General features: G+C 37.6%; 1 pseudogene; it reads right to left on the bottom strand.

Annotated features, from left to right (window-relative positions):
* Positions 1–575: 575 nt before the first annotated feature.
* Positions 576–23,947, bottom strand: LOC113626632 (tigger transposable element-derived protein 1-like; annotated as a pseudogene).
* Positions 23,948–24,365: the final 418 nt, after the last annotated feature.

Genomic DNA, 24,365 nt, shown 5'->3' on the forward strand with positions numbered 1-24,365 from the left:
GGCTTCAGGTCTCTCATGAGGTTGCAAACTGTCAGCCAGGCTGCAATCATGTCAGCTGGGGAAGGATCCATGTCTGAGGTCACTCAGGTGGTTGTTGTCCTGCCTCAGGTCTTTGCTGGCTACTGGCTGGAGGTTTAAGTCCATGGCTACATGGGTTTCTCCTTAGAAACACATGGGAGTTTATTTCTCTCAGAGAGAGAGATCCAAGGAAGAGAGACGAAGATGGAAGCCATAGTCTTTTATAACCTAATCTCAGAAGCAACAGAATATCACTTATGCTGTATTCTGTTGGTCACATTGACTAATCCTGGTAAAATGTAGGAGGTGACCACAAAAGGATGTAAGTACAGGCATACCTGGGAGATTTTGTGGGTTCCATTCCAGACCACTGTAATAAAGCAAATATCACAATAAAGCAAGTCACACGAAATTTTTGGTTTCCCAGTGTATGTAAAAGTTATGTTTACACTATCCTGTAGTCTATTAAGTGTGCAATAGCATTAGGTCTAAAAATAAAATACAAATACCTTAATTTAAAAATACTCTATTGCTGAAAAATGCTAACCATCATCTGAGCCTTCAGTGAGTTGTAATTTTTTATTGGTGGAAGGTCTTGCCTCGATGTTGACTGCTAACTGATAGGGGGGTGGTTGCTGAAGGCTGGGGTAGCTGAGGCAATTTCTTAAAAGAAGACAATGAAATTTGCCACATGGATTGACTTTTCCTTTCACCAATGATTTCTCCGTAGCAAGCAGTGCTGTTTGATAGCCATTTACCCACAGTAGAACTTCTTTCAAAATTGCAGTCAATCTTCCCAAACCCTGTTGTTGCTTTATCAACTACATTATATCATATTCTAAATCCTTTGTTGTCATTTCAACAATCTTCACAGCATCTTCACCAAAGAAATCCTTTTTTCCTGGTGAAGTTAGCTCCCAGATTTCCATCTCAAGAAATCATTTTCTTTGTTCATCCATAAGAAGCAACTTTGTTGCTTCTTATTGTGAACTTTGTTCATCCATAAGAAGCAACTCCTTATATGCCCAAGCTTTATCATGATATTGTAGGAATTCAGCCACATCTTCAGGGTCCACTTCTAATTCTACTTCTCTTGCCATTTCTACCACATCTGCAGTGACTTCTTTCACTGAAGTCTTGAAGCCCACAAAGTCATCCATAAGGGTTGGAATCAACTTCTTCCAAACTCCTGGTAATGTTGATAGTTTGACCTCTTCCCATGAAACACAAATGTTCTTCATGGTATCTAGAATGGTGAATCCTTTCCAGAAGGTTTTTCAATTGACTTTGCCCAGATCCATCAGAGAAATCACTATCTATGGCAGCTATAGCCTTACAAAATATATTTCTCAAATAATAAGATTTGAAAGTTGAACTAACTCCTTGATCCACTGGCTGTGGAATGGATATTGTGTTAGCAGACATGAAAACAACACGAATCTCATTGTACAGCTTCATCAGAGCTCACCTGGGTGACCAGGTGCATTGCCAATGAGAAGTACTATTTTGAAAGAAATCCTTTTTTCTGAGCAATAGGTTTCAACTGTGGGTTTGAAGTATTCAGTAAACCATGTTGTAAACAGATGTGCTGTCATCCAGGCTTCGTCGTTCCACTTGTAGAGCACAGGCAGAGTCAATTTATCCTAATTCTTAAAGGGCTTAGGGTTTTTGGAATCTTAAATAAGTGTTGACTTCAACTTAAAGTCACCAGCTGCATTAGCCCCAAACAAGAGAGTCACCCTGTCCCTTTGAAGCTTTGAAGCCAGGCATTGACTTCTCTTCTCTAACTATGAGTCCTACATGGCATCTTCTTCCAATAGAAGGCTGTTTTGTCTTCATTAATTATCTCAGCTAGATCTTCTGGATAACTTGCTGCAGCTTTAACATCAGCCCTTGCTGCTTCACCTTGCACTTTTATGTTATGGAGATGGCTTCTTTCCTGAAACCTCATGAACCAAGTCCTGCTAGCTTTGGACTTTTCTTCTGCAGCTTCCTCACCTCTCTCAGCCTTCACAGAATTGAAGAGATTTAGGGCCTTGCTCTGGATTAGGCTTTGGTTTAAGGGAATGTTTTGGCTGATTTGATCTTCTATCCAGACCTCTAAAACTTTTTCCATATCAGCAATAAGGCTGTTTTGCTTTCTTATCATTTGTGTGTTCACTGGAGTAGCACTGTTACTTTTCTTCAAGAACTTTTCTTTTGCATTCACAGCTTGGCTAACTGTTTGGGGCAAGAAGCGTAGCTTTGGGCCTATCTTGGCTTTCAACATGCCTTCCTCACTAAGCTTAATCATTGCTAGATTTTGATTTAAAGTGAGAAATGTACTACCCTTCCTTTCACTTGAACACTAGAGGCCATTGTAGAGTTATTAATTGGCCTAATCTCAATACTATTGTGTCTCAGGGAATAGGGACATCCGAGGAGAGGGATAGATTTGGGGAACAGTTGGCTGGTGGAGCAGTCAAACATATTCAATTAAGTTCGCTGTCTTATACGGGTCCAGTTCATGTTGCCCCAAAACAATGACAATAGTAATATCAAAGACCACTGATCACAGATCACCATAACAAATGTAATAATAATGAAAAGCTTGAAATATTGCAAGAATTACCAAAATGTAACACAGAGACACAGAATGAGCAAAAGCTGTTGGAAAAATGGTGCCAATAGACTTGCTTGACACAGAGTTGCCACAAACCTTGAGTCTGTAAAAACGCAATCTCTGCAAAGGGCAATAAAGTGAGTGCAGTAAAATGAGATATACCTGTATGAAGAAGAGAGAATCATTGGGGGCAAATGTGGAGGCTGGCTACCATATCATACTAGGCCACGCTTCTACCCTCGACTACCTAGTCGCCTGGAATAGCTTCCTAATCCATCTCCCTGCTTCTCTTCCTGCCATCTCCATTTATTAACCACTCAGAAGCTAGAACTATCTTTTTGAAAACATAAATCAGATCTTGTTATTCATGTACTTCAAACCCTCCAATGGCTTTCCATTTTATTTAGAGTGAGATTTAAACTCTTAACCTGGCCCTGCCTACATGTCAACCTCAATGACCATCACACCCAGCCACCATGGATATGTTCCTGTTCCTCCAACATACCAGGTTGGAAGGATTCAGATCACAGCTTAAATGTCATTTCTAGAAAAGCCAGCCAACACTACCTTATCTGAAGTACTCATTCAGATACTCTCCTGCCCAACTGTCATCCCTGCCCCAGCCCCACACACGAACACAAATGTACTTCTTACCTGCCAAAAGAATCCTGATTTTGTGTTTAAGAGCAAACAAAGAGATCTTGGTTTCAGGGAACGCGGACTCCGCTCATCTACATGGATGACACATGGCTGCTCTGTAGCAGGCGTGGTAACCATTTCTTTCAAGGATGAAGCAAAAGGGTCTAGAAATGTCACGTTGTCCTAAACTGAGTAATGAGAGGTGAGGGGATGTCTACTGGGGGCTTCCTTTCCCTTGGTGAAGACAGCATCGTTTTCTCCACTACTTTTCTGAATGTGATTGCCATGAGGATGTAAGTCCAGAGCTATGAGATAAGCAATCATCTTGTGACTATGATATAAGCAGCAAAATAAGAAAAACCCAACAACACCCCAGAATCATAAAATAGGAAGATACAAATTGCCCAGGACTCTGATCTTTGAACCACTACACCATTCCTGGTCTACAAATCTTTAGACTCCCTGGCATGTAAAATAATTATGTATCCTTATCACTAAGACCCTGCTGGCTGGGTCTTTCTGTTACACACAGAGGAAAGCATTCCTAATTGATAAATTTATTCGTAAAGAACCTTCCCGCTAAGTGAGATGGTTCACACATTAAAAATCTTAGACTCTATAACATAGCGTACACTGATAACAAAGTACGGTATTTTGATGACAAAGTACCTGATGACAAAGAATCAACAGAAAGACTGAGGCCTATAATTTTCTTGCTAAACTTTCTTGAAGATCTTAGGCAGTAACAAATGAAGGCTGAATTATAAAAATAACTTGTTTTATAAGCATTTCCTGGAAAAGCTTTCTTTAATAAATTTAAGAATTATGAAAATGAATTTTTAATGAGTCTGACTACTACTGAAAAATAGTAAGTGTTTCACCTCAATGATCTGCGATTGTAAATGATCTGACCTAATGGAAGAGCCAGTATTATTAACCCCATTTCACAGATGAGGAAACCGAGGCTTTGGGAGGTGAATTTGCCCAAGGTCATCCAGCTTGCAAGACAGAGCTGGAATTTGAATCCAGGTTCATTGACCTTGTATCCACAAGCTTAACTCCAGTACCAGCCTCCAACCTCCAACAGCAATGCTCAGCCCATCATCAGCTCCCTTCCTTCACTTCTCTTTTGATCTACAAAGTCAGAATGTGTAGACTCTGGAATGTTCTCATCTGATCGAACTGTACTTCCATGCCTGAGGTGCATCTTCCCCCCCGCCCCCGCCGTCGCCTTTTGTCGTCTATATCTTTTTGTGTGTGTGTGTGTGTGGTACACGGGCCTCTCACTGTAGTGGCCTCTCCCATTGCGGAGCACAGGCTCCGGATGCGCAGGCTCAACGGCCATGGCTCACAGGCCTAGCCACTCCGTGGCATGTGGGATCTTCCCGGACCGGGGCACGAAGCCGTGTCCCCTGCATTGGCAGGTGGACTCTCAACCACTGCGCCACCAGGGAAGCCCCCTGTTGTCTGTATCTTAAAAAGCACACATTGAAGAAAGTTTAGATACAGTTGCTGTTACTCACCCAGAGGAATATTTTAAACCTTCTAAAGCTTATTAAATACCCATCATGACAAGGAGAAAGGCTTGTGCCCTGAAGTTGAGATTTAGTGCCATAGCTGTTTAGTTTGCAGTAGCTTTTCCTATTCCCTGCCATTTGTCTTGGTCAATATTCAATTTTAGCATAACCCTTGACCACTTAGCTGACCTCCCTACTTGCACACTTCCATCACATACTCCTGACTCTTCTCCACATAACAGCCAGAGTGATCCTTCTCAAATGTAAGTCAGAGTGCCTCATCCTTCTGCCCAAATCATTTCCTGGCTTCATACGTCAGCCAGGTTAAGTCTTTACAGTGTCTGACCAGGTCCTCTGAAATGCTTCCCCTTTTGCCTTCTAACCTCATTGCCTAAGACTCTTCCTTTTGCTGGCTTCTCTTGGGTAAATTTGCCTCTTCACTGTTCCTTAAATAAGACAAGCACTCTTGTACCTTAGGGCTTTTGCATATGCTGTTCCCTTTGCTTGGAAAGCTGTTCCTCCAGCTACCTGCATGTCTTGCTCCCACAATCCATGTCTCTGCTCAAATGTCTTAATATCAATGAGAACTTCATTGCATGCCATATATAAAACAGGAACAGCTTCCCTCCAACACACACACACTTCCTCTCCCTTGTGCGGCATTTTTATGCTTATTACAACCTGATACAGTATAAAATTTGTCTACTTGCTTACTGACTTTCTTCTTCCCACTGTCATATAAGCTCCTCAAGAACAGGGACTTTGTCTTGCTCAGTGTGTTTCCAGAATTCAAGCATGCTTATCATGTGAGAGTTGCTCCGTGAATCCTTGCTAAATGAATAAATGATGAGTGAATGAATGAATGGACAAATGCATCTTGGGCAGTGAAGTCTCACTACTGCTCTGTGACTTAGTTTCCTCATCTACAAAACAAAGGAGTGAAGATTCAAGGATTTCCATGCTTTATCCTTGCTCTCTTGTACCACATAAACCAAAACACAGGCCTGTCTCCATCTTGAGAACCAAGGGGATGAGCATTGGCCCAGAGCCAAGAACTCTGGGCCTTCCATCTCTTGGTTTCCTGGGTGGCCCTGGGCAAGTCACTTAACTCTATTCTTTAAGTTCTCCACTTATAAAACAAGGCTAACACTTAACTTCCCTCACTGTAGAGTTGGGAGCATTAATTAATGCTTATAAAGTACTCTGGTATTTCTCAATTAAAAGATTCAATTAGAGTAAATTGTTACTATTAGGCAAATGGAAACGAAATAATGAGACTGTTCTAGGCACTATAATTCATACATGAATTCCAGCTTTAAAAAATAAGAAGAACCACTGCCTACATTCTAAAACAATCCACAAAATGTTTTACTCAAAAGACAGTTTTTCCAAAATTTAATGGTCTAAAAAGAAATTCAGTTCCAAAGAAGTAACATGCTGACTCTTCCTAATCTAGAATGTTCTTGGTTGTCAAATCTAGTTCTGTATATATGATTAAGATTACAGTTCAAAAATTTATCATTAAAGAAAAAAAAATGAATATATTGTAGCCCATTGCCCACCTTATGTATCTTATCTTTATAGACAAAAGGAAAATAAATATTTTAAAGCACAAAATCTTACAAAGAAAATGTATTATAGCTCGTATTTGTGACAATGTCCAAGATCATTCAAGAAAAAGAGAATACAAGGAGCTATATTTTTAAACACCAACACTATGAAATAGAGCTGGAGCTCTCTTAACTGGGTAACTTCAGGCAAGCTGAGGCTTTTTATTTAAAGAGCTTTATTAAATTCAACCTCAAATCATTTTTAATTCACCCTGCCCAAAGAGAAAGCTTGCCCATGTCTCAGCTGCATTTTAAGCAAACATTTTGTTTTTCAGTATTATTGCCTTGGTATTCTCCAAGCAAGAGACTATTATGGCATTGCATGTCCTTCCTTCACCCCTTCCTTCTGAGCTATCTTCCTTCTTTCCCTCTCTCCTTTCCTTCATGGTCACGAAGGTCTGCCTGCCCACTGCAGGAAACCGGGGAAACTTGTTTAAGAAAACAGTTGGCCTCCTGGGATATTGGGGTCATTGGTGCTGCCCAGCAGGGACTGAGACTTAGGAGCCAGAAACACTCCAGAAATACTCATGAACATGGCGGATGCGGTGTTTGGAGGAGAAGGCCCCTCAAGATTTTATGGGCTCAAAAGGCAAGGAATCATAATGGAGTGTGAAGCTAAGCTAAATCCTTTACATTTTCTTCAGACCTCATCTCTGAATCTTCAGTTTACCCATTCTTTTGAGATGCTAAGAAGAACACATGTGAAGAATTTGCTAAGTAGTAAAAATATCTATAAACTTTCAAAATTATTATCTACTTTCTGGGAAATGGCTTTCTTTGGTATGCAAATTAATATTATGGTCTCTCTTCCCAGAAAAATGCACATAGATGAAGAATTTTATATATGATTTTGGAGTTTTGGGATGTCTCTAAGATTCATGAATCCCAGACACTGCAGCCAAAGGGAACCAGGTTAAGAAAACTATCTGAGGAGATCTGCAGCTGGGCTCCAGGGGTACCATGAATTCTCCACATTAAAAGAAAAATTTTCATAGAATATTTAGTTATCTAGTAAGCTTTTTTCCAACAATTCATGAGTCAGGCAGCATCCAATCTAGAGATAGTAAGGCACTCCAAATAGCTGTACAAGGTAAGAGATTTTTATAGAAAGTGAGCAGGATAAAGGAAGTTATACTAGGCATTTGCTAGCTGGTCAAAGCAGGGTTACTTTTCTCATACGGAGTAAAGGGAAGTGTTGGAACCAGGTCAGGAGACTTGTGCTAAGCAGGCAAGTGCTGGCTGGTTGATCTGGGCCTTTCTTTTCTGGGGAGTAGGGCATAGAAACGTAGGGAAGTTTTGGTTTGCTGACCCAAGCTTTAGCATGAGCAACTCCATCTCCATGCTAATCTGGTTACTTTAACATCCAAAATTGTGAACATTTTCCTGAGGAATTTTTCTTAACTTCCGTAATGCTATCAATGGGGCCGGTGACCCACTTGAAGTTAAGAACATCTGAGTTAGGGCTACTTGAAACACTAATTTTGCTCCCCTGGTCAGAGTCTGAATTTCTCAAGGAGAAGGACATGTCTTCATCATCTTTTTATTATGTTTGGTACATAGAGTGTTTAATATATATTTATGCAATGAATAAGTCAATTAACCAATCAAAAGCCAACCTGATTCAGTAGAATAGGTGTTGGCATAAAATAGAAGAAAAAGAAACATCAAGCAGAGAATAGAAATATAAGCAGATAATCTTATTCATTTTATTTCCTGGATAGTTCCAAATATTTCCCAGAGTAGGCATTTAAGTCATGTGAGGTATATTTTAAGCTTTATCAGCTTCATAATAAACATTTCCATGTGAAGAAGTATTATAAGATTCTCAAATGTTAATGTGTGTACACTGCATCCAAGTATCTTTTATAAATGTTGGTTCTGTTTAGGGTGAGGGCTTGAAATTTACATTTCAAACAAGCTCCCAGGTGATGCTGATGTGAGCAGCTTGCAGATCACACTTGGAGGAGCAAACACATGGTAAATCGAAGAAGTAGCTGTTAAGGGTTCTGTTCTTCCCCACCCATTCACTATCTTTGGGCCCAGGATATAATAGCCACTTATGGATGGATTTAAGGTAGAGAAAAGGCCCATAACTGGGTAACTGAATAGACTCGCATGCAGAAACACCAAGAATCTCCTCTACAATCCAGCTGAAACTAAGATTGGATTGAATGTAAGGTGAGACACTGATTTTCCACTCTCCACCTATTTATATTGATATAGAATAAGCAAAGATATTTCACTTGTATTTGTATTTAGGTTTTCATTGACCAGAAACACAAAAATCAGTCATTTAAACATTTTATCAAACTGTTCAATCTGATCAGATTGTCAGAGAACGTAAAAATTCTTACCCGAAAGGAGAATTTCAGGGCAGAATTTTTTCTACATAATTTAACAATGATTTACCCTTCTTTCTCTCAATCCTTTTAGTCCTGGGCCATTTAGCCCCATCTTCTCACCCTAGAAAATTACTAGGTGAGGTCCTATTACCCTCAACTTTCTCTTTATGGTTTCTCAGCGCTCCTGAAATCCACTTACCGAGGAAAGGTGTTCATTTTCATCTTATGTACTTGTAACTCCCTACATAACTGTTCAAAGTTCTTGAAAGGGCAGATTTTAAGAGCCTTCATACTCTTACTTCAAGTTCATGTGTTAATGGGTGTCAATAAAACCAGAGTTTCAGGGGTTTTCTTCTATTTGCAGGATCTTTTATTGAAAATAAATTCCAAAGGTTCTCCTTCCTCCTCGCCTATGGTGAATTACTTTTCTACTGTACTTTAAACTGACAAAAGTTTATTTCAAGCAGAAGACTAATTTTAATTTCCCTGTTGACAATGTTAACCCAGTGGCATTCTTATGTCTTGACATGTTTTCTTCCAAAGGAGGTTTGGAATAGGTCAAGTCTTCGTGTTAGAGAAGAGAGATAGAGTGACAGAGCAGTAGACAAGAAAGAGACTAGAAAAGAGTCAGAAATTCTAAGATCTTGTCTCAGCCCTTCCTCGGAGTAGTCACACACATATGGGTAGGAAGCTGCTACCCTTGTAAGTCTCTGTAAATGGTGGCAGCAGTTTGGAGTTAACATGAACTCGATAAGACCTTGGTTCTAGCTCCTACATTGGCCCATGTTACTCTGAGAGGATTTGTTTCTCTGTAACTTCAGCTTCTGCTGTGCAAAGAGGGAATTGTATTAGTTGTTGTCTACTGGTGATTACAGCTCTAAATGTTGCTTCTATTAGAATCTACCTGGGGGCAATTAGAGAATCTAGATCAGCAAGACCAAGTTAGTTCTCAATGGGTGCCCACCCATAACAAAGGCATGGGGAGCTTTAGTTTTGCCAACTTCTTTTATCAATTATTTGATGACAGTGTGGCAAGTAAAATTTGCACTATGTGTTCCAATGTTTTTCCAACAGTTACAGAAAATTAAAAACAAACAAACAAAACACTCTTGCATCTAGCTTAAACTGAGTTTTCATAAAGGTAGAGGTCAAAGATTGTTCAGAATTTATGCTGATGCTTTATCTCTGGCAGACCACGCCAGAGGTCTGTTGTTTTTCTCTGCAGCCAAGTATAAATGCCTGGTAGCAGCACATCAAGAATGAGAAGTTACCACCTTGATGTAATTGTCTGACTTGGGTCCATTTTGTCTCAAAAAAAAAAGTATCTTTATTTATAATAAGATAAACTATAAGGTAAATTATAAGATAAACAGTAATAAAACGATGCTCATAGTTTTTCATGGTTTGGTTCAGTGCCAAAAGAAAAAAATTACTCAATTTCTGTTCAGTCCATCAGAGGGACTCTGATCTACACTCCCTTTAATAAAGATTAGTTTGATATCCACACAAACTAAATAAGTATTTTATTTCCACAAAACCCTCTCAAATTTCAAATGATCAAATTTGCTTGTAAATTATAACCCAAGTTCATAGTTTGGTAGGTTGAAGGCGATTTAACAGATATTAAAAAAAAATAATAATAGTACTGGGCATAAATTTAAACTAAATGTAATTAAAACATATTATTTTGACAAGAAAACCTCTTATCAAAATAAGTCTGAACATTGTGACTTTTTGTTCCAATGTCATGAACATATATATTTTTTCTTTTTGATTTGCTAATAGCCAAAACCACATATTGCTACACTGTAACTGTAATGAAGGAAGATTTTCAACTAGTCTCTTTCTACAGTGTTTAATTTTATTTTCCTGTTACAGTATATTGGGCACAAGGGGGCACTGAAGGAGTGAACAATCCCATCTACCATACTGTAACTGAGACACCTAAGTGTTTGTTCACCTTTCACTCTGCCACATTGTAGTAGTTACTTTCTTTCTTCTTTTTCTTTCTTTTTTAAAATAGCTGTAAGGAGTTTGTCCAGCTTCTCTGGTCATGTGAGGGAAAACGTAGACATGGACATTTTCCAGCCCATGGATAACACCATCTTGAATGGCCTTTTCTGAGAATATACATCTCGTGTCATCATGAAATAGCATCATGTTTCACTAAAATGCCAAACATTGTGTCAAGAGTCTACCAGTTACATCCTTCCTTCTTACTACTTCTTACTATTCTTGGAGGCAGCTACAAACTGCATTTCCCAGCTTCCCTAAAAGATCATTGTGGATAATGAGATGGAAGAGGAAGCTGCTGTTGTCGCCATGTGTAGGACATCTGGGAGAGTTACCCAAAGGCGGCTGAACTGGTAGGAGTCTTTTTCCTCTTCCTTCTTCTTCCTGCCTAGAGAGTCAATTCCATTGCTTGTGATGCAGCAGCCATGTTTCAATTCTAAAAAATGACAAAACAGAAAGAAAGAATATGCTTATGACCTTGGTAGGGCTTTTCCACTTCACCCCTGCACTGCTTCCTTCCAAATTGCATGTTATATGAAAGATTAAAAAAACAAACAAACACAAAACTCTTATCTAGTTTAATTCCCTATGATTTGAGTCCCTATGATTTGAGTCCCTACAGATTTTAAAATAAAAGTATATGAAAACTACAATTTCCAAATGATGCATCCTAAAAATATCATGGTTGGCATGGAGATTCTTTAAGTATATATAGCAAAGGAATTGAACCAAAGGAAATATTTCACTGAGCTTCCATATAGTCCCATGAGAGGTAATACATGATTATGAAAAAGCATGAAAAAAAAGCATTTTTTAATTTAGCTGGACAAATATAAAATATCAACTCATAGTCCCTACAGAAAAGTTATACATTGATTACAATAAATTTGAATTCTCCTCTAAATTACTGCTGCTTCATCTATAAAAGCAACTGCCCTTGTCACTGGGGTCAGTGCAAAGCTTTGTTCATCTCCATTGTTCAGTAGAATGGGCAGGCAGTTGCACTTTAAAAAAATTTACCCTCTCAGCACCCTGGTCAGCGGTCTCACCCTGAACTGTCACCACTCCCAACACCCTTAGCTCTCACCCCACCCTCACCAACGACCTTGCCTCCAATCTTTCTGGTAAAAGAAGACTAGAGAAGCCAAATATTCAAAAGCAGCTCCTTCTAGAGAAACATCCTGAGTTTCTGAGTCTATTTTGTCCATGAAAGATAGAACTGTTTATTTTTATGACGTTGGTTAATTGAAATTTTAAACGTCCCTACCATTTGTACTATTCTATGTTATCTCAGTAGGTGGAAAATTTAATCTAGAATTTAAAAAAATGAGTGTAAATATTTTAAAATGTGAATCTTTGAATTATCAAAGTTGATGCTGTGCTTTTGGACAGTCCAGTCAAAGGACATTGTTATTGCAAAGTATTAGACATTGTTTTACCAAATAAAGGAGGAGGATGAAGCTCTAATTATTAGATGAGGTCCAAGACAATGCCCAATTCTATAGGAAAATGACAGTGCTTAAGATTATAGGCCATAATATTTTTGATACAGAGTTTGCATCATTGAAAAAAATCCATCTTTAATCCAAGAATGCCTTGATATATTGAAAGGAAATGACATGGCTTATGGGAAATAAATCATATCCTACTGTGACTTCTTTAAATGGATAGTGGATTTATATATTATCAAACTCAGCTGAATCTAGGGAACAAATCTTTTAAATTGCAGAGTAGACACAAAGAATTGTTGTTTTTTTAAAATATTTTGGTTAGCTTTTTAAAAAAAAAATTATTTATTTATTTATTTATTTATTGGCTGCATTGGGTCTTCGTTGCTGTGTGTGGGCTTTCTCTAGTTGTGGCGAGCAGGGGCTACTCTTCGTTGTGGTACGTGGGCTTCTCATTGTGGTGGTTTCTCTTTTTTCAGAGCACGGGCTCTAGGCATGTGGGCTCAGTAGTTGTGGCTCTCAGGCTCTAGAGCGTAGGCTCAGTAGTTGTGGCACATGGGCTTAGCTGCTCCACAGCATGTGGGATCTTCCCAGACCAGGGATCAAACCGGTGTCCCCTGCATTGGCAGGCAGATTCTTAACTACTGCACCATCAGGGAAGTCCTAAAGAATTGGTTTTTAATCAAAAGAGCAATTAAATACTGAACAGGCTATGTTAAATAAAGTTATATAATTTCAGGTTGGGGGAGCTCTTTTAAAGTCAAAGCACCAGCCATCAGTCATAAAAAATGGCCAAGCAGGAAGTGATTTCCTCACTAGAGATGCTTTTACCTGTGTTTGTTTAGTATTCTAGATCTGCAACTCAGATCTCAAACCTTGATATGAACAGTTTCAGCGCTGTGGGGTTTTTATAATATCAAACCAGAAAATATACATGTATACATTATAAAGAGCAACATAAGTATTTTCACCATAGAAGTATTTTGTACATCTGTTCCAACTAGCTTAAGCCTATTTATTGAAGGAACTTATTAACATGAAGTTTCCCACCACCCTCTGACACTTTATTTTTGTGAAGAAACTGGAATAAAGGTATTTTCAGCTATTAGCACAAAAAGGCAGAGGGGAAATTCCATGTCATGACCACTCCTTCTTTGGTTCCCAATACTGATTGCATTACACTCTGGCTTCTCAATGTATAGTCTGCAGACCAACGGCAGCAGCATGACTTGGGAACTTGGAAATACAGAATCTCAGGACCCCCCTCAAACCTACTAAATCTACAGGATCCCCCAGGGGATTCATAGACTCAGTGAAGTTTGAGAAGTTCTCCTTCAGGCTGCACCAACACCTAATTGAATCACCACATTCTCCTAGAAGTTGGGTGATAATGCAGTGAGAATCTATCACCTCTCCAAGTATGGATGTTACAAAAATGCAAGTTAATGCCAGAAATATAAGTTTATACCTCATGCAAATTTAACTCAGGTGCTGACTTTAAAACCTCACTCTCTGTAAGATGAGACTACCATTTATTTCTCTGAATCCTCATGAGCAAGCAATCAATTAACATAAATTAACATTGAAGATGCTTAATATTAAAATAGAAAGAAGTAAACCAGCAGACAAGAAGAGCACATTAGCCTCATCCTCCATTCCACTTTCACCACTAGGAATGTGTTAAAACACAGATGGTTTGGCTGCAAGATTGTCTGTGTGAAGATTCTTCTTTAACCTGTTCTTTTGGTCTTAGTTGTCCTTTAAGTTTAGCTGTAGTAAAGATTATTGTATTTTAAACACACACATACACATATTCTTGAGGAATGATGTAAGAGATTTTCAATGGCCATTTTTACCATTCTCTATTTTTACTTTAAATACAAACTTGAGAACCTAATTCTATGTAAGCTGTTATCTACTTACATTTTTGGAAAATTATACAAATACCTATAGGTTTACCAGTGCTTTCTTATTACATGTCTTGTCCTAGGTTGATTGTGTCACTGACAATAGTTTGGAAACACGGAAGCAATAATTAAGCTCCATGAGAGATGACACTAATGCCTTATAAACTAAACAGATGACTCAACTATGGAAGGAAAATGAGTATGAATGTTTAAATAGGTCTTAACTGGGTTGGAGAAGAGGTGGGGATGTTGAGGAAGAAAGAATAAAAGAGAATGGGTGTGAGAAAGGAAATATCAATGGAATGTTGAGATTGCAAATGAAACCCACAGAAGTCAGGAAATTCAGGAGTTAAGGTTCCCACTGCTCCCTTAATTCTGCCCCTGGTGTTGGGCAAATGCATTGTGTATGTATCTTTCATTACCAGATCCCATAACACTTAGCAACAGAGCCCATTTAGGGCGGTGATGAAGAAGCATATTGCTCCTTATGAAATGAGCTTTAAATACATCGAAAGGTTAACAACTAGTATAACAAGGTACTTTTTTCTATAAAATCTTAATGTTAATTATAAAATCAGATAACATTGTTATGGCGTGAAATATGAAATACACAAGGCAGCACTCCCCTGGGGCACAATTGATGTGCACTCTGTTCACAATGGAATTTTCCCACCTTCAGAGGATAAAAGTGTAAATAATTCTTTCTCCCTGGAAAACTAATATGAAAATTAGCTAATGTAGCAACATTTCAGAATCTCTGCTTTACATAGGAAGGATACACGTCTGAGGATACAAACTATAGTTAAGATAGCCATGTATTAATAAACTAATGTGAGGCAGGAGATGGGGAATAACAAATAATTCCTACCTCCCACCAAAAAAATTTAAAAAACATTTTTGGCCAATTTTGGAAAGCTGTGTAAGGCATTATTTTCCTTTAGATTTATCTTCCTAATGATGTTTATTCTTGTTAAATGAATGCCTCTCCAAATGTACTCAAGGTTAAGAAGTATCCCAGGAGTGTGTCCACTTGGAGATTAAAAACAAAGCAGTATAGGATAAAAAGGTGCACAAATCATTTATAAAATGCCCCTGAAGTTGCAGTAAACAGTGAGTGAACAGTGAAGAGTGAACTGTGTAGACACAGCAGTTTAGTAGTTATTAAGGAATTACAGAAGCTTTTGAAGAGTAAATTAACCCTTCCAGGAGTGGCTGTATCATTTGTGGGGCCCAGTGCAAAATAAAAATATGAGACCCATGTTAAAAATATTATTAAGAACTTCAAACAGATAAACAACAAAGACCTATGGCACAGGGAACTATATTCAATATCTTGTAATAACCTATAATGGAAAAGAATCTGGAAAACTATATATATATATGTCTAACTGAATCACTTTGCTGTAATCTGAAACTAATACATTGTAAGTCAACTATACTTCAATAAAAAATAAATAGGGCTTCCCTGGTGGCACAGTGGTTGGGAGTCCACCTGCCGATGCAGGGGACGCGGGTTCGTGCCCCGGTCTGGGAGGATCCAACGTGCTGCGGAGCGGCTGGGCCCGTGAGCCGTGGCCGCTGAGCCTGCGCGTCCGGAGCCTGTGTTCCGCGGTGGGAGAGGCCACGGTAGTGAGAGACCCGCGTACCGCAAGAAAATAAATAAATAAATAAATAAATAAAACATTTAAAATTTAAAGAAAAAAAATATTAAGAACTTCAAGATGGTGTCAGTAGAGCATTAAACCAAGTGCAAGCCCTTCTGAGCACAGGGTCCTGCATGACTGCATAAGTTGCACACCCAGACCCCTTCTTTGGTTAAATGAACACCTCTCCTCTGCCTTTCTTATAGCACCTATCACTTTCTATTATTCTTAGTCCTTTGAGTCTCATCCTTAATTCTCCCTCTGGTCTGGACATTCCTTGTGGGCAGGGACTCTGAAAAGAGCACGGACTCTGGAATCAGATAAATCTGCCTTTACATTTCCAGCCTCCACCACTTTTTAGTTGTATGAACTTAACCACGTTACTTAATTTCCCTGAAACTCAGTTTTCTCATCTGCAAAATGAAAGAGGAAAGGATTGCTGTGAGGATAAATTAATTTTGCAGTGTTTGGCCCATAGTGAGTACTTAAGAATAGTGGTTGTTCATATTATTGCATTATAAGGTTGCTGTGAGGATTCCTGTGAGATAATAGAAGGAACTTCACAATGTTTAATGCTATGGGGCTGGTTGAAAATCGTATGGGAAGTTCATACAGTGGTGTGTCCAGAGCACTCTATCAATGGTACACCAATTAGCAACAACAGCAGTACCTGAGAGCTAGTTAGAAATGCAAATTCATGGACCCCAGCCCAGACCTCCTAAATCAGGAACTCTGGGGGTGGTGCATTGGGTGTGCCAAGCCTCCAGGTGATTCCAATATGCTCTCAAATTTGAGAACCACTGCTCTACTACATGAGTTGGATCTGTGAGCTGACGAAGAAAGTCTTCTATGCTATATTTTTATTAAATTACAAAGCAAGGTGCAGAAGGGTTCCCAAACTGATTTCAAGCCCAGAGATTTTCCAAAATTGAAGCCCATTTCTCCACCCTGGAGACGTTAATGATGGTATTGCTCTGGCCAGGGATGGAGGAACTAGTCTCACTCCTCAAACTTGTACCCGTTTCGCCTCTGGGGAGAGGAGCCCTTAAAGATTTTCCTTTTTCCATTTTGACTTTCTATACTGTTAGAATTTTCTTAACCATTCATATACATACATATGTGCATGTATACACATATATATATATACATATATAAATCTTGTCATGTGGTTTTTAAAAACTATTCCTCTTTATTTTTTTAACAATTATTTTAAAGTAAATAAGCACATGCATTCTAAATATGAAAAAAGCATGGTTCTGATTAACTAGAATGAGGCCAGAATAAAAGGTGTTTGAAAATCAGGCCAAGTAGTAAGGGCCGTTCCTCTAGAAGCAGAGAAATAGCCATAATCTGTGGACCTCTAACCAATGGAGCCAAGCAAACCCTCCTTGCCTGGGAAATCCTGACAGCAGGGCCTCTAATTTCATGAAATAAGCCAAGTTGACCTCAAAAACCGTTGGCAAGGAAATTACACAGGAGCCAAGGTACTTCACACAATCTCTCTTCGGGTTTTCATTCTTTTAGGGTTGGTTTCCCTGGAAATCTGCACCTGCCAGTTCCCTGGGGTCTCTAAGCCTGAGGACTGTGAGGAAACAGGGAGGAGAAAAGTGGAGACAGTGCAGATTTTATAGGCTTCTTTTACTTAGCATTTTCACTTACAGTGTTCTCAGAAGCCTAATTGTGAGGCTTAGAGAAATTCCATTTGTAATATCCCCTTTATTTACCACTTTCGTGCTTTCTGGAACCTTGAAAACATAAGATAGCAAGGCTTCAGTGCATAGTTATTTTGTGTACAGATATGAAATTGGGTCAAAAGCCAGGAACAGTATTGTTTTCAGAATGTTTTAGTAATGATAAGAATCCTTTATATTTACAAAGAGAAATCCTTACCCAAAGACCCCAGAGCCCTTTAAATCTTTGAAATCTGCCTTGAGCCAGAGAAGTAAGAGCACATATTTCTACAACTTTGAATCCAGAGTGTTAAAGTCACTAAGACAGGTGTTCACCAGCTGGGAAGCAGTGAGCACAGCCAGGTGACCTCTGAAAACCCCTTCTGAAGTAAGAATGTGTGACAATTGTAGTTACAGACCAGAAGTGTCTCTGCCGACCCATATGTGAAGCTCAATCCTGATCGGCTACATGGCTCTGTGCCTTCCCTCTCCTCCTGTAAAAATTTAGGTTGAGAAAGGATTACATGAATTTCTGCTCCAACTGAGAGGGCACCAGTCAACTTTGACTGAGTTCTGTTTGTGGATTACTGAGGGGGCCATAGGAAGGTGATAGCAAATAAATAGAAGAAAGTACCTAAAGAAGCTTACAACTGTTTAGGAATACACAGTATATGATGCACCTAATATATTCAAAGGGCACTTGTGTTACTTTTACACAGCAAAATTAGCCTTGTTTCTGGGACACCATTTCAAAATTGACCAAGAGGCTCAAGGCCAGGTTGGTGTTAAAAAATTGGAGGTATAATATCTATTTTTTGTATCTGGTTTGCTTGCTTGATGGTTGATTGGTTTTATGTAGAATATCTTAAATAAAACAGTTTTACTGAAGTATAACTTACATACCATAAACACCCGTTTTTAAGTAATTAAATGAATTTTAGTAAATTTATAGAGTTGTGCTACCATCACCACAATCCAGTGTCAGCATAATTCCATCACCCCAAAAAGATTCCTCAGGTCCGTTTGCAGTCAGTGTGTACCCCAGACAACCAATGAACTGCTTTCTGTCACTATCGATTTTCCTTTACTGGGCATTTCATATAAAGGGAATCATACTATAAATATTGTCTTTTGGCTCTGGCTTCTTTCATTTAGCACAATATTTTTTAAATTGATCCATGCCGTAGCATGTATCAGTAGTTTTATTGCTGAAAAGTATTCCATTGTACGAATATACTGCATTTTGTTATCCATTCAATAGTTGATGGGCCCTTGGGTGGTTTCCACTTGGGGCTATTATGCATAAAGCTACTATAAACATTCACATAAAAGTCTTTGGGAGAACACAAGTTTTAATTTCTTTTGAGTAAATACTTAGGAGTAGAATTACTGGGTTGTATGATAAACTTATGTTTAACTTTTTAAGAAACTGTCAAAATGTTTTCCAAAGTGGCTGTACCAATTTACATTTTCATCAGCAATGTATGAGGGTTCCAGTTTTTCTACATCCTTAACAATATTTGCTACAGTCTGATTTTTTTTTTATTATAGACTTTCCAGGACTGTCTTATTGTGGCTTTGATTTGAATTTGCTAAATGACTAATGATGGTGAACATCTTTTCATGTATTATCAGCTATTTGTATATCTTCTTGGCAAAATACCTAATCCAATAATTTGTTCAATTTTAAATTTGCTTGTTGTTCCTAGTATTGAATTGTAAGAATGCTTTCAATGTTATGGATACAAATCCTTTAACAGATATATGTTTTGCAAATATTTTTATCCAGTTGTGATTTGTCTTTTCATTTTCTTAACTGTGTCTTTGAAGTGCAAAAGCTTTTCATTGAGATTTATGAAATTTTTCTTTATGGATCTTGATTTTGGTGACATATCTAAGAACTCTTTGCCTATCCTAAGATCAAAAAGATTTCTTGAATGTTTTCTTCTGGAATTTTTATAGCTTTTTACATTTAGATGGTGTGGTACATTAATCTATTCCCAGGTATTAAACTAACTGTGCTTTCTTAGAAAAAATGCCAGTTGGTCATGGTGTATAATCCTTTATATATGTTGCTGGATTTGGTTTTCTAATATTTTAGAACTTTTCATCTGTAATCTCAAGGGATATTGGTCTATAGATTTCTTGTAATGCCTTGTCTGGCTTTATTATCAGGGTAATAATGGCCTCATAGAATGAGGTGAAAAGCATTCCCTCCCCTATTTTCTTGAAGAGTTTGTGAAGGATTGGTAATGTTGGCTCTTTAAACATTTGATAGAATTCACCATAGAAGACACGTGAGCCTGGGCTTTTCTACATAGGAGAGTTTTAATAACCAATTCAATTTCTCGACTTGTCAGAGTGCTAGTCTGATTTTCTATTGCTTCTTGAGTCAATTTTGGTAATTTCTGTCTTTCTTGGGTTTTTTCATTTCATCTAAGTTGTCCAATGTGTTATGTAAAATTCTTCCTAATATTTCCCCTTATAAGCCTTTTTTATTTCTTCAGGGTTAGTACTAATATCTTCTCTTTCATTCCTGATTTCGGTAAGTAGTGTGTCTTCTCTCTTTTTCTCTCAGTCAGCCTAGCTAAATAATTGTCAATTTTGTTGATTTTTCAACCTTTGGCTTCATTAATATTCTCTATTGCTCTTCTGTTTTATGTTTTACTGATTTCTACTTCAGTCTTTATTGCTTCCATTATTCTGCTTGCCTTGTGTTTAGTTTGCTCTTCTTTTCATAGTTTCTTAAGGTAGAAGCCTCAGTTATTGATCTGAGATTTTTCATCACTTCTAATATAGTTTTAAATTTCCCTCTAAGCACTTCTGTGGTCGCATCCCACAAAGTTTTGGTTTTCATTCTATTTAAAGTATTTTCTAATTTCCATGTGATTTCTTTCTTGACCCATATATTATTTGGAAATGTGTTCATTTCCAAATTGGGGTTTTTCTAAATTTGTTTCTGTTGTTGATTTCTAATTTAACTATGTTATGGTCACAGGAAATAATTTGTATGATTTCAATTCTTATAAATATAGTGAGTCTTGTTTTATGGCATAACATATGGTCTTTCCTGGAAAATATTCCATGTGCTCTGTTGTTGGGTGGAGTATTCTACAGATTGTTAGTTGAAGTTGGTTGATATACATTATATCTTCCTAATTAATTGGCCCTTTTACATTATAAAATGTGAAATTTTGTCTCTAGCAACATTTTTAAAGTCTATTTTTTTCTGATATTAATAGAGCCCTTCAAACTCTCTTACGGTTATTGTTTGCATAGAATATAATTGTCATGCTTTTAATTTTAACCTATTTGGATCAAAAGTGTTTCTTTTATAGGCAGCTGGAGCTTGAAGTTTTATTCAGTCTAATAATCTTTGCATTTGATTAGTTTTTAAGCCATTCACATTTAATGTAATTATTGATATAATTTGATATATATCTTCCATTTTACTTTTTATTTTCTTTTTCATGTCTCTTTTTTTCCTCTGTTCCTGCATTACTCCTTTTTTTTGTGGTAAATCGATATTTCTAGTGCATCATTTTAATCCCTTTGTTATTTTTTTTCTTAAATAGTTTGGGGTTTTTAAAGTGGTTGGTTTAAGACTTGCACTACAGATCTTAGCTTATTTCAACCTATTTCAAATTAATACTAACTTAATTTTTATAAAATATATACACTTAGTCCAATATAGCTCCATTTCTTCCTCCCTCCTTTTTGCTATTATTTTCATATATATTACATCTTTGTGTTATAAGATTAGTAATGCAGTTTTATGAGTATTGTTTTATGCAATATTACATATTTTCAACCAGTTAAGAGGAGAAAAGAGAAGAAACTATATTTATACAATTTCATGTATTTTCCTGTATATTTAATTTTGCAGTGTTATTTATTTCTTCACATGGGTTCTAGCTACCATCTAGTATAATATATCTAGTATGATTTCCTTTCAGTCTGAAGGAATTCCTTTAGTATTTGTTGTAAGATAAGTCTGATAGCAACAAATTCATTCATTCTTTATTTATCTGGTAATGTCTTTAATTTTGGAATGTCAGTTTGGGATTGTCCGTTTGTAATTGATTTAGAAATCTTAGTTAGCAGTCACACTCTTTCAGCATTTTGAAAACATCATCCCATTGTCTTCTTATTTCCTTTGTTTTCAATGAGAAGTCCGTTGTTAATCATAGTATTGTTCCCCTGTATGTGATGTGTCATTTTTTTCTTATTCTTTTCAAGATTTTCTTTGTCATTGGTTTACAACCACCATTTGACTATGACACCTCCAGGTGTGACTCTCTTTGTGTTTATCTTCCTTGGAACTCACTGAGTTTGTTGGATATGTGGACTAGTTTTTAATAAAATTTGGAAAATGTTTGGCCATTATTTCTTCAAAAAATTTTTCTGACCTTTTCTCTCTCCTCTTTTTCTGAGACTCCCAATATACATATGCTAGTATGATTGATAGCATCCCATAGGTCTCTGAGGTTATCCTCATTTTTCTTGATTTTTTTTCTTTCTTCTCCAGCTTAAATAATTTCTACTCATTCACCTTCAAATTTGCTGACTTTTTCTCCTACAATCTCAAATCTGCTATAGAGCCCCTATGGTGATTCTTCACTTCAGTTATTTTACTTTTCAAATGAAGAATCTCCACTTAATTATTTTGTATTTATTGAGATTTTATTAATCTAGACTTTATTAAGAGTCTCAATTTGATTAATCATTGTTATCATAGTGTTCTTTAATTCCTTGAAAGTTACTTTTAGTTGCTTGAATGTATATATAATAGCTGTTTTTAAGTCTTTGTTTAGTCCAACAACTGGACTCCTCAGAGAGAATAGGTATTCATTTTTTTTCCTGAACATGGGTCATAGTTTCCTATTTCTTTGTATGCCTTACAATTTTTTTTTGTCAAAAACTGAACACTTTAAAACTGGACATTTTGTGTAACATGATACAACAACTCAAGGTTTCCTATTTTTCTTTCCTGGAAGCTATTATTGTTGCTGCTTTTTTGTTTGTTTCTTTATTTGTTTAGTAATTTGCCTGGACTAATTCTGTGGAGTCTGCCTCCCCCATAGCATTTGACCACTAGTGTCCTTGCTCAGATTTTTCTTCATTCTTGCTTTTATTTGTTGAGTTTGGCTTCCTTTGATTTGCTCTTGCGTAAGCGTGGCTTAATGGTCAGCTAATGCTTGGTCAGAGATTGTACTCAAACACCTTGAGCCATTCTACCACTTGACAATAGAGCTACGTGTAGACTGGGAAATGTATTTAAAGTTTAGGTGGTTTACAAAACTGCCCTGACTTACTGTCTGTGTGTTCAAAACCTCACAATCAGCCAAAATACATAGCTAGGGACCTTTCCAACCTCTCCTGAGTATGTGTATAGCCAAAACATGCAGACAGCTCTCCAGATGACCAGAAATATCTTGGAGCTTATCAAGGTCCATCAAGCCTATATTATTCTCTGGCTCTCCCTGTAAAAATTTTCCCCCAAGCAAGATCACAGCTTCAGGCTAGTTGAATTATTGGCCTTCTTTGTTTGCCACCAAGATCACACTATTTTCAATAACACTTAGGGATGTGATTTTTTTGCACTCTGTTCCAAATCAAGTCATTCCTTCCAGCAGTGAAGCTGCTGGTCTTCTTATCTTAACATGCCACAACAGAACTTCTGTACTAACTGAAATGGAAGCATCCCCAGGCTGAAATGCCATCAATTTTCACTGTTCTACCCCAAAGTTCTAAATTTGTTTTTATATCTTTGGTAGATTTATTTGTTCTAAATAGTTGTTTTCACAATTTTGCCCAATTTTATCATTGCTTTCTGGGAAGGGGATTTGCCTTGCTCCTTACTTCTTCTGTCTGGAATCCCTGAACTCTAGAATAAAATTGTGTGTCTTTGGAATCCCAGCAAAGAGATTACTGATGGGAAGAAATCTAGAAAATATCACTTTATTACAAAATAAAATAAAAATAAACAACCTGGAGTTGATTGCCCCTCCCAAATTGGTACTAAGCCCAGAGATTTCCCAAAACTGTACTCATTTATCCACTTTGGCAGGTGGCACTAAGGGTGCTCCCCAGGCTGGCCAAGTTTACCCACTCTGGTGTATACTGTTTGTTGATATGTGTGCCTTTTTACCAAGCCTCTAGGAAATAGCCTCTCCAAGTGAATCAAGATGTTAAGGGATATATTGGCTCTTACAACTGAAAAAATCAGGGTGAGGATCAGGTGTGGTTCAATCAGGCTTCCTATGAGGTTCTTGCCTCTGCTCATCCTTACCTTCATCATCAGGCTGCAGCAGTTTCAAGAATAATACTTGCACAGCATCTCAGAGAGAGGGAGGAAAGGACTATTACTTCCTCTGGCTCTCTCACTAAAGAAAAAACTCCCATTACCACATTTCCTTGAAAACATACCCATTTCTGAGCCAATTCCTTTGGTCAGAGGAATGCCATATGCTGATTGGCTATAACCTGGGTTTTTAAACTGACCCTTGGCAAACTTCTCAAAGTTCCATGTACACATGAACCCTGTGGGGATCTTGGTAAAATGCAGATTCTGAATCAAGAGATTTGGAGTGGAATCTGAGATTCTGCATTTCTAGCATCCCAGGAAACACTGAAGGCCTACATTCTGAGTACAGAGGAATAGTGGCTATGTGGACTAGATATAGAAGGGCTGTAAGCTTCCTGAAGATGGCAACTTTGTTTTTATTCACCATTGAATTCCCAGGGCCTATAATACTACCAAGTACATAATAGGTATCCTATAAATATTTGTTGAGTTTTGAAGAATTATCTTCCAAAAAACTGGGAAATTGATGGCTAGGCAGGTAACAGATCTTCCTAATCCATTAACCCTCTCCAAGCACAACTGTCAACCTTTGAGCTTTTCCAATATTACTTAAAACACCCAATAAATTCTGAAAGCCCAGAATGAATAA

The sequence above is a fragment of the Aethalodelphis obliquidens genome, unplaced genomic scaffold, assembly GCF_003676395.1.
Source record: "Aethalodelphis obliquidens isolate GAN/ISIS:26980383/991018 unplaced genomic scaffold, ASM367639v1 scaffold18, whole genome shotgun sequence".
Taxonomy (NCBI): Eukaryota; Metazoa; Chordata; class Mammalia; order Artiodactyla; family Delphinidae; genus Aethalodelphis; species Aethalodelphis obliquidens.